The 10,849-nt window shown below is 37.5% G+C and overlaps 1 long non-coding RNA gene across 1 annotated transcript; it reads right to left on the reverse strand.

Annotated features, from left to right (window-relative positions):
* Positions 1-227: 227 nt before the first annotated feature.
* LOC113944929 lies at positions 228-4,163 on the reverse strand. Its single transcript, XR_003526896.1, has 3 exons — positions 4,101-4,163; positions 2,971-3,128; positions 228-406 (listed from the first exon to the last, which is right to left on the reverse strand). It is a non-coding gene; the product is annotated as an uncharacterized LOC113944929 (long non-coding RNA).
* Positions 4,164-10,849: the final 6,686 nt, after the last annotated feature.

A 10,849-nucleotide genomic window follows, 5' to 3' on the forward strand; every position in this document is an offset into this window, starting at 1 on the left:
TGGGTAATAGAGTGCCTTTTTCTTTTGTGCTGCCTTGAACCCCACAGCACAGCCACCACCAGTGATGCTAGCCGGGACCGTCCTCCTCCTCTTCCCTCCCTGATGCCCCTCCCCTCCAAAAAATATTTGGAAGTTTTACATTCAACCATCTGAAAGTCTGGCTCTGGGCTCAGCCTACTGGCTGCTATAGCATCCTCCGACACATCCTTGTGAGATCTCTCTGAAGACCCCTGCAATAAACAGACACAATGGGGTTGACTTCAAAATGAAGTAACGCAGCATTAACCCTGAATTTCCTTGCATCGGCAGTCTTCAGACTATCGTTTCATGTTGCTCAAACATATTTTATTATCTTTGTCTTAGAAGAAGTTTCATTTTGCTCTGTGGCTGGCTGGCTGTTCCTGGTCTTATTAAAAAAAAAAAAAACCAAAACAAAAATAAAACACATTAAGAAGGGTATGGTAGGTGATGAAATGCTATTCCACAGCAATTCTGCAAAAACCTACAGTATGGTAGTAAAGGACTTCTCTTTGGATTTTTTAATGTATAGGTGGAAGCATTTAATCAGTGTTAAATACACACATTTGCACAGCTGTGCTGATTCAGTTGTGTAAGCTAGAATCTATTCACAATTTAAAATATTAGGCCACAGAGTAATGCTGGCTCCCTCAGAAACAATTCCACGTTATGTGAAAAAGCGGTTTAAATGAGGAGATAAACATAAACTCGACATTCAGATCCATATGATTTATTTACCAACCTTTTCAAACAACCAGTTTTTGACCCTATTAAATCCTTCCATTATATAAGGGCATTTATTACTGTGGATTTGCATAATTAAAATATACATGCCAAGTCACCAATTTTATAACCTATACTTACTCAGATTCTTATTAAGACTTGCGTGAGAAACCCAGCTCTTTTGGGTATCATTTTAATTAAAAGATAAACATAGGAGGGTACCTTTTTCTAAGGGAATCTACTATCAGTATCAAATTGCAACTAAAAATATATTTTCATTTTTCACTCTGGCAGAAATGGTAGAACATGTATCTGTTGTGATTTGCAGGGTAAAACCCATGTTCTTTAGAAGACACCTTGCATGCCACCATTTAGACTGAAACTTCTTTCTGTGATCAAGTTACAGTATATAAACCTCTGAAAATAGGGATTTATAATGAAAATATGACTAGACCCTTCACTACAAAAATGTTAGTGGGTGATGTTATAATATACAAATCCAAATAGAATACAGTGACCTATTTTCAAAACCAGGCCAGGGAAAATGACATGGGGAAATTGAATTCCTTGCCCTTACTTTAATAGTGTCCTGTCATGCAATCTTCAAATCAGGACAGGTGATCATTGCAAAACAATCCCTAACCCAAGGGACAGCAGGAACGTTCTCAGCACTAATACCTTGGGCCCGTCACACTGCTTACAATAATTGGCTGATTGCAGAGGGCAGGTATAGACCATTCAAATCAAAAATATCCTTGGACAAGGGGGGATTTTGCCCTTTTTAATGTTAGAGGCCAAAATAAACCTTAAAACTAAATTCTGCCCTATTTTGTTGTATTATCAAAAATAGCTGGCAATTGGAACAACAAACTGTGCTGCTAAAAATATGATGGTAGTTATGCAGGGATATTCAAAATAGATTAGCATGTGGATTAACTTAAATTCAAAACTGGCTTTAACCCTTCGATGACTACAATCTGGTCTCCAAATAGGGCAATTCTGCAGCTTTAAAGACAAACTTAGCTCCTGAGTGTCCAAAAAATATTTGTCTGGTAAAAGCAAGCGTGGCCGCTACTGTTTCCATTTATAGCAGGGACTCAGTGGTATCTAAAGAAATTTAGGCAGATGAAGTAGTTTATGACTTCTCTTACCATATTGTCATTTTGGTTTTTTTTAACAATGTCTATTTCAGAAGCTCTTAATTTATTGCTAAAATCATATTCAGGAGCTATAGAATAAGGCCCTAGAAATTAGTTTAAGGGAAATATATAAGACTGCAAATTTGTGTGGCTGTACTAAATCTAACACAAGCGAGCAAAATATTTGCAAGGCAGCGTAGAAAGACTCAAAATTGAAGGAATTGCATTATGTAATAGAAAATAAGTTTTCTTAAAGTAAATACATTTTTCGAGCAACAAACAACAACTATTTCCCTGCTGAAAATAGCTTATTTTTATCAAAATAATCCAGTTCACTAAAATAAATTACCTTTGCAGCAGGCACTCAGAATTCATATTTTCTTGCATGTCATTTGCAAAATCCAGCATTTTGTTGAATTTGTTGAGAAATCAGTATTTAAGTAAGGTCAGAAATCATGTGAAATGGATAGTCCCGAATTTAAAATGCCAGGGTTGCAAAATTCTTCTTCCAATCTCATTTTTTGTCAATTGTAAGATAGCTACTTGTGATTTAAATAACCGTAGTGTTTAAAATAAAGCGATTTTCAAAGTTTTCTGTTCCAGACAAACACAGCCGTTTTCACTAAATTGTTCAAGACACTTTCCCCACAGTGGCTTTATTTTTAGTCACCACGGACTGAAACCAAAGTTTAGGTGTTTGCATTTGTTTGTATGTTTTTAAATATGGATTCCCCTAAATTATTGGCTTTTTTTTTTTTTTAATGCTTGTTGTATGGGAGAAGTCTGTTTTTTGCTAAAGTGCAGAATATTAGGTGTTTGACTGCTTTGACCAAAATATTTATATTAAAATTGCTGCAGTGGTAATAAGGCTTTTTGGGCTTGTTTTTAAGCAAAATAACAATCAATTACTCTCATCTTTTCAAATATAATCTTTTGAAATAGAAATTTACTGAATTGCTAAAAATATTTGGGAAAAAGTAGCCTGAGAACAACAAGCAACGTTGCTTGGAAAATCTGCTGTGCATAATGGCAAATAGCTCAGAGCAAAGTGCCTCTTCTTATTTCAGGAAGGAAATATTCCCTGAAATACCTGAAGTTCCTCCTCAGTCTGGGCATAGAGAAGTCCTGTGAAAGTTCTAAATGGGAAGCTGGATTCCCTTCCAAGGGGGAGAAATGGGACTGTGACAGAGCCAAAGGAAGAAAGATTGACACTCCCCAGTGTGTGCCTTCTTTCTGCTGAGGTTTTCCCTACAAAACCAGAAAGAGTCAGGCAAAATGCTCCTACAAAAAGCAACCTTTTGGCAAGCAAAGGACTGCATACAACTCTGCCCACAGCTCGTGCTGACATGTCATCCTGCAGACAGCCAAAGAGGGAGAAAAGTTACTGGCAGGCCTACTGGGTAACTGCCTTTGCAAACAGAGGGATGAAAAACCTTGTTTCTACAGGAACATAGCTAACAACACTCATCTTTTTGTTCCTGCACAGAAACATACCAGGCAAAATTCCTCCTGGAAAAAGTATTTTCCTAAGGTGAAATGCACATCAGAAGCACCGGTAAGAGTAGTGCTTTGAAACCTAATATGGATGGTAGAACCTAGGTACTACTGACCTTTACAAAGACACAAGAAGAAAAGGTAAGTATGGCATCCAGCAGCACTAAACCTTTCTTTTAGGATGTTCTGTGAACTGAGGTTACCTCTCGAACTACTTAAAATAGGGGAGGGAATTGCCTGAAGTGTTAGCATGTAGATGCTGCATCAAGATCCTAACATTGAGGAGTGGCAGGAGGCAGAGCAGAGAGTAGAATTTCTGGCAAAGAAATTTAATGGTTATAATTTGTTCCTTGCCTTCAATTTAAATGTATTTTATACTCTAGCATGTATCCTTTAAAAAAGGGTTTCTGATCTCTAATGAAGCTTTCGGTTCATTTGGAAAGGAGAAAGATCATAGATGTTACGGATTTCATTCAAAGTCAGTTAATAAAATCTGCTTTATCCAGTATCATTTTGGCATAATCAGACAACCTTGTATTGCTATTATCAGATGAACCTGCTCCAGTACAAGGATTTTATTACCTGTACATAAGGTTTCAGGGAAAATATTTTGAGAGAGACAATGATTGTTTAAATAAATGTGAAACATAAAACATCTGAATGTTGCCTCATGTAAAAGTCACTGGTATAAAAGATTATAATTAAAAAAATATATCTTCCACTTACATAGCAAAAGAGCTGTAACGTCCTGACATTCTGAGGCTAGTGCTCATCTTTTCTGCTTTTAAAAATCAAAGGAAAACCGTAAGAGTTTGTTCTCCAGTTGTAAACGTGTGAGGCTCTTTGCCTAGTGCACACACATATCTATATATGTGTAGGCAGACATGCACGCGTGCATGCACACGCGCACACACTGGAAAGACGCTTTTGTCTCGAGGGCCATTTCTGCTCTTCAGAGATCATAAGGCTCTCAGTTAATATGAGGAATATACAGAACAGTTATAATATTTAAAACCACCATTTTCCTTTTATATGTGTATGATGGCAACTGATGACCATTAGGGGAAAAAAACCCACAAAATATGTTTTTTATAATTCAACTAATAACTTGAGTAAAACATATCATATTTTTTGGTTAATTCTCTCTTTTTCTCCTCAGAAATAAAGAGTGTGCTGTTGGGACTGAAATTTCCACCAAATCCTATGTTGTATTTAACATGGCTCTTAGCAGGTTAAATCACAAATATACACACAAAAGTACTAAAAATTAGCATTTAGTATATATTCTTTTTTCTTCCTAGGCAGTCTGCCTCTTTTTCATTTGTTTGGATTTTTTTTCTAGTTTTTTATAGCGATTATGATAATATTCTCTTTTATGCTTTTATTGTGTTTTTAGAATCTATTCTCCATTCTCAAAGACGCTACTGAGGGAAGACACTTTACAGAGATTATTAGATTTCAGGAATAGTCCAACATTGTTCAGAGCTAATAAAACAACAGGACAACTGCAACAGTAACAATACTTGGGCTTCGTGTGAAAATGGTTTTTAAGTCTGTGCCCTAAGCAACACCAGTCATTCATTCATTTAGTAATAAAGATTACACTTCAACATTGCTGTGTACTAGAGACAAAAATTATTAAGAAAAGTTACAAAACTCTTGCAAGGGCAGAAACAAATCACAGTTCCAGTTCAAGCTTATTTTTCAGCACTATACAGTTTAAATGCTTACATGTGTTATCACAACACCTTTGTAAATTGCTGCACAAACATCTCACACATATATTAATCTGCTGGAGACAAATATTATATGTATTTCTATAAATGGGCAAGAGGGAGATGCAGATGCTGATGTTGAGAAAAGTCAACACCAGAGAATTTTTATAGGTGCTGAACCTCCCTCACAAACCTACTGGAAACAATTATTCTATACCCATTTTACTGGTAGACTGAGATGGGGCATGGTTTGCCTTAACCAAGGGCCAATTAGTGAGCACGTTCCGGAAGTCGATCCACAACTGGGAGTATGAGACACTGAACCTCTGCACAAGGAAGAACAGACAGAGACATCACCGAGGATTTCAGGAGACAACCATTACCTCCATGTGTATTAAGCAACAGCTCACTCCAGGTAAGGCTGGAAAACTGGTACCTTCCAGCAGTGAGCACACAGCTACACCAAGCTGCTCAGGCCCTTCTGACAATTTGTTCTTGGGCCGTGGTAATTATTGCACCTTGGAATTTCATAAATGAAATTTTGGGGAGCCCCTAATGGCTGCAGAAGCCTTCCATGCTCATGTGCAGTATCCTTAGTAAGCAGCCTAGGGAAATTGAGGCAGATGAATAGTGGGGTGACACTGACCCAAATGTATCCCTATTTTTGTATATTTTTGCAGGAGAAGCTTAATCAGATTGAAAGCTGCTTTTGTAGGCTTTCACAGTAAATGCCTTTTAACAAAAAGGGGAGGGGGATATTCACAGAGCAATGGCAAGAACAGAAACTGGAGGTTTGAAAGACCCACCAGGAGAGGGAATTCAGCCCACTTATATTAAATCAGCTGGTTTTTTTTTTCTCTCCTCCCCCTTCCCCTCCCCCAAGGATCTGGTACCCAAAAAGAAAATGATGTGAATCCATTTTCAGTGCTGATTTCTTTTAATCCTACAGATCAAAACCATTCCAGAGTTTCTGAATGCTTTTTCATTCTAAAGGTAAAACATTTCACAGGAAGATGTGAGAAGTAAGTCTTTCCAATCAGGGATTTTAAACTCAGTTGCTTGCAAAATATAATGAACTTCAAAAAAATCATAAAGGGCCTAAATCCTGGAGACAATGGGGGTTTTGCCATTAATACCTAAAGCAGCAGGATTGTGCACAGAGTAATCAATTGCCCAACAAGGCCCTGGGAACACAATCAAGAAAGGAGGCTACAGGAACATACAATATTTCACATCTAATAAATGGTCTTTTGAGATTACAGACATATAGAGTAGCAATAGAGAGAAAGACTATAATGCTAAAGTAGGGATTATATATATCTGTCTGTCTGTCTGTCTGTCTGTGGGTTAGAATTTTAACAATCATTTTTATATAAAATGTCAATAAGAAGAATGCTTCGGCACTGGTTTGCTTCAATTTAAATCCTCGTTCTTTAAAAGCATAGTAAAGACTATTCTATCTTCAAGAGAGAGGAAGGTAGGGGAGAAAGAGGCAGCGTGTCTTTGATAGACTAATCAGACTGGCTCCTAACAATACCTGTCTTGGGAAAGCTAAGGGACTATAATAAACCACTTTAAATAAGCCTTCTCTGTCAGATGCTGTATTCTTTCAGTATTTATTTTACTAACTGTTATTTACAGTAAATTTAGTAAAATAAAATTAGACCAGCTTCATTATTGCATGTTAATCAAGTTTTAACCTTAAAATAGTGCTGAAATAGTTGTTCCTTAATAAACAGAAAAACTTCCAAATGGTAAAATATCTACAACACCCTCTTCCAAATTCAGTATTCAAGTGTAATCTTTTTATAATTACAACAGCCAAAGGATTGTATACTCAGATAAATCATACAGGAAGTGATGACTGAAAGAGGAAGAGCAGATTTCAGTTGGGTTCTCTCTTCCACCTCAACCAATTTTTTGGTCAGATTCTTCCTTCTCTTTCCCCTTCCTTTCCCCCAAAAAATCCCTAAATTTTCTGATTCTTAACTGTCACTCATTCCATCTTTAACTCAAAACCAAATATGGATTTTTCCCTCAACCTGGCCTCAGGGTGGATCTACACAAAATGGTAGGTACAATATGTTCATGTAACAATTAGGGAGACTGTTTCTACTTCATGTAACGCTCTTAGCACAATATCTTAGGCTCCTAAACCCAACCTGTATCCCCTTGCCATTTTTAACCCAGTGTCCAGCTCATCTTTCAGTTCAGTTCAAGAAATAAAATGTCTCACTGTCCTCAATCACAACAAATTATAATTATTAATGCTTAGCTTTGATTTTATTCTCATAAAGTATCTTATCAGTGAGCTGCAGCCGCTTTCCTGAATTCAGAGAAAATGCCAGTTATTAATTATAGTATCATATATCACCCATATATATGATCATATGTATATATATCAGTCTGCCTAGATTACAGTAATGTGCTGATTCTCTGAGCCTATGGGGAAGGAGAATGTGCATGGGAAGGGGGAAAAGTAAGCATCTGATGTAATTACGGTTCCGATTAACATATAAACTATGTTAAGTTCCTTCTACTACCTTTATAAAATTAATATCTTATGTTTTGGTTGCCTTTTCTACTCTCACCTTTTCCTGACAAATAACTTGAATGAGGACTGATTTTCAAATAACTTTTTTCAAAACAGAAAGGTTGCAGTTATGCTTTCCAGTATCCCACACATACACATTAGGTAGCTTTCTCCCCCGGAGTGCCGGAAAAAAAACATGCATTCCTTCTTGCTACAAATCTGTAAATCTGAAAAGAAGAGGGCACATGAATAGGAAAGCTCTTTATAGAATAAAAAGCGTGGGGTGTTATTAAGTAGGACTGTAAGCCCTATTCTATTCATAGTAATTAAAGGATCAGATCAGGTTAATGTGAGGACCTAGGTCAATAAAGTACTGTAGGTTCACCCTTTTTAATCCTTCTCAATCCTATAGGCTGAGTTTCTGACTGCTCTCTTTGACTCACAAAACTGTAATAGGTGACAGAGATGTGCAGAGAATTGTTGAGAAAAGTTGATGTTTATATCAGTCCCACAATACATTTTTTGAACCTAAGTGTCAGGAGGTGCTTGGCGTGAGGTAGCTGGCAAACTGTAGTGCTATACCTTTTTCATTGTGCCAGCTGGTCAAATAATTATAAGAAAAAGTTTGGATAATATTTTAGGTTTGAAGACTAAATTCATAGTGGCCTAGATAGTTTAAAAATGTTTTTCTATTAATTTTTCCATTGTTCTCTATGTGCAGATCCACACTTTAAAATCCCCTTCCCTTCTTTCACCCCCATCAGTGGGTGCCTGTGGCAGAACACATCTGTGACTGAGCCCTGGAGCCATGAAGAGCCAGCATTTCAGAGCAGAGGTGTGCAACCTAGGGCAAGCAGTGTTCCTGCCCCTACATTGCCTAGCGCAGTGGAGGAACTCACACGGTTCCATTGGGCGAGGGAAGAAAATTTTGATGAGGAGCATCCATCCGAGTTGCAATGAACCTGAGTTAGAGAACTAAGGATATCCTTGCCCTCCCTAGGTGTAGTCCTTGAAGCAATCATCTTGCCTATGGCAGCCAGCCAGCATAAATATCTGTTTTGAGGTAATCTGGAGGATCCCCAGCCCCTGCATGTGTCAATCACGTAGGCCAGTTGCCCCAAAAGCATTGGTTGGACATTGCAGCGTACTAGAGATTAGGCTGATGGCTCTATCTGTAGGTTCAGTCTCACAAAATGAGCATGCCCCATACTCCTCTCTGAAAGACTCCAGCACCACTCAGGTCCACAGTTAAATCCCTGCTGGCTTCTCTCATGGTAGGGCTTTGCCATCTCTTCCTGTTTTTCTGACCAATGTTTTGATCCAGATTTCTCCTGTAGTACTGTCCATAAGGCATAAATTTTATGACACTTTTTCCCTCTCCTCTGACCCTACAAAGCTCTCATTATCTAAGGTATTAAATAAGTGAGAAATTGTGCTTTATGAACGGCCTGGCTTAACAAAGCAGTGGATCCTGACGTTACACTTAAGAGTTACGGCTGAAACTGAGTGAAAAGAAAGATTCCGCTCACAAGCACGGATGTTCTTTTGCCACAGGACTACTCGCCTTATATTTATCTCTTGTGTATATTTGGATATTACTTTTTCTGATACTTTTACTGAAATCTCTCCAAAGCTCACAGAACTGAACAAGAAAACCCATGTTCATTAGGGTCTTTAAATCTCCCCCCAAAATATACCTGTTCTGATTTATAAGATGCATATGTGCACATCCACACATAGTATCCTACTCCCTACGTATTGTTTATTATATGTGTATATATATTTTATACATATATATATAAAATGGCTCAAAGCAAATAGAAACATTTTTTCTGGTAATTTCCAAAAGTTTCTGGGAACTATTATTATCTCCATTAGCATTTATCAGAATATCTCCAGGAAAGTCAGAACTTTTGCAATTTAAATGACTTGTTGTATGGTCCCCAAAATAATAGGTAAATTGAAGCCACAGAATTTTAAGGATTACATTTTAATGCAAGATATTGTGTTCTCTGTTCACATGTGATAAATCAGTGCAAGAGAAAGCTAAACCTCTGGAGGAGAAAAATATGCCATAGTGCATGTTTGCCCTCTGCATTTTCTCCTTTCCATATCTCTGTGAGCAGTTTATTAAATCTTTTTAAAGACAAAACAAAACCCAAAAACAAGCAACCCTATGGTAGGGAAAAGATCAATAGCTTTAAAGACTGAGGCAGAAAACATAGAAGGGAGAGTGCATTATGAAAGCAGAGGCCATCCCAAAAAACTGAGAAAAATAAAAATAAATAAATAAATAAAAAGAAAAACACCAAAAATGTTAGTATTTGAATGATGTGAACTCTGGTAAACGCCAGCATGCAATATGGCAAAAACGAATCAATCAGTTCAGCTTAGTTCAGCCTCTGCAACTGGCCATCTGGCGCGAAATCAACCAAATGTAGCCCTGCATATTCATCTTCATTTTCACAAATACTCAGGAGAATGTCATTCTAGGGCAAAATAAAATTAAATCACCATAATTTTTAAGACATCTTTTCCTCTCGTGCTCTCCGGAGATTAGTGTGTTTATGTGAGACTACTCATTGCTGTAGGGTTAGCGGGTAATTTCTGAGGGGGTACTCTCTCTCGTATTTAAAATCACATTTCACTTACTCAGGACACTTAAGCATAGATTTTGTGGTAAACATTTTGAGGCAAAGATCACATGGGAAGTTACTGTGGCTACATGGACAGATTTTTCCCCCAGGGTCAATAGAGAGGCATTCTGCATTTAGCTTCCACAGCCATCCCAACAACACACCTGTGTGACCTACTGATATTGTGGGACCACACTAGATAGACCTAAGGGCAAGTCTGGGCACTTAATCCTTAAAGCAGATAATGTAAAGCAATGGATACCTGAAGAGTGAGACCAGAACCAAATATCAGCTGTGATTAAGACTGTTACTGATTTGGTAGAGAGGTATTTTATCTCTTCAGATGAGCATAGGGTAGAATAGTAACCAACATGCAAAAAAACAGGAGAAAGAAAATGAGAATGGGCAATGGATGGAACCTCTATGTGTCACCATCATGTTCAGTGAGAAACTACAAACTACAAACAAAGTTAGAAACTACACTACACAGCACAGTCCTTTATTCAAGGTAATAAAAAAAAATACCGGTCAGGATAGATTATTTGGGACTTTATCTTTTAAGTGCTTGAATTAAACCCTAATCATAGTCCA

This window comes from Corapipo altera, unplaced genomic scaffold (genome assembly GCF_003945725.1).
Source record: "Corapipo altera isolate COAL_440 unplaced genomic scaffold, ASM394572v1 49, whole genome shotgun sequence".
In the NCBI taxonomy this organism is placed as follows: domain Eukaryota; kingdom Metazoa; phylum Chordata; class Aves; order Passeriformes; family Pipridae; genus Corapipo; species Corapipo altera.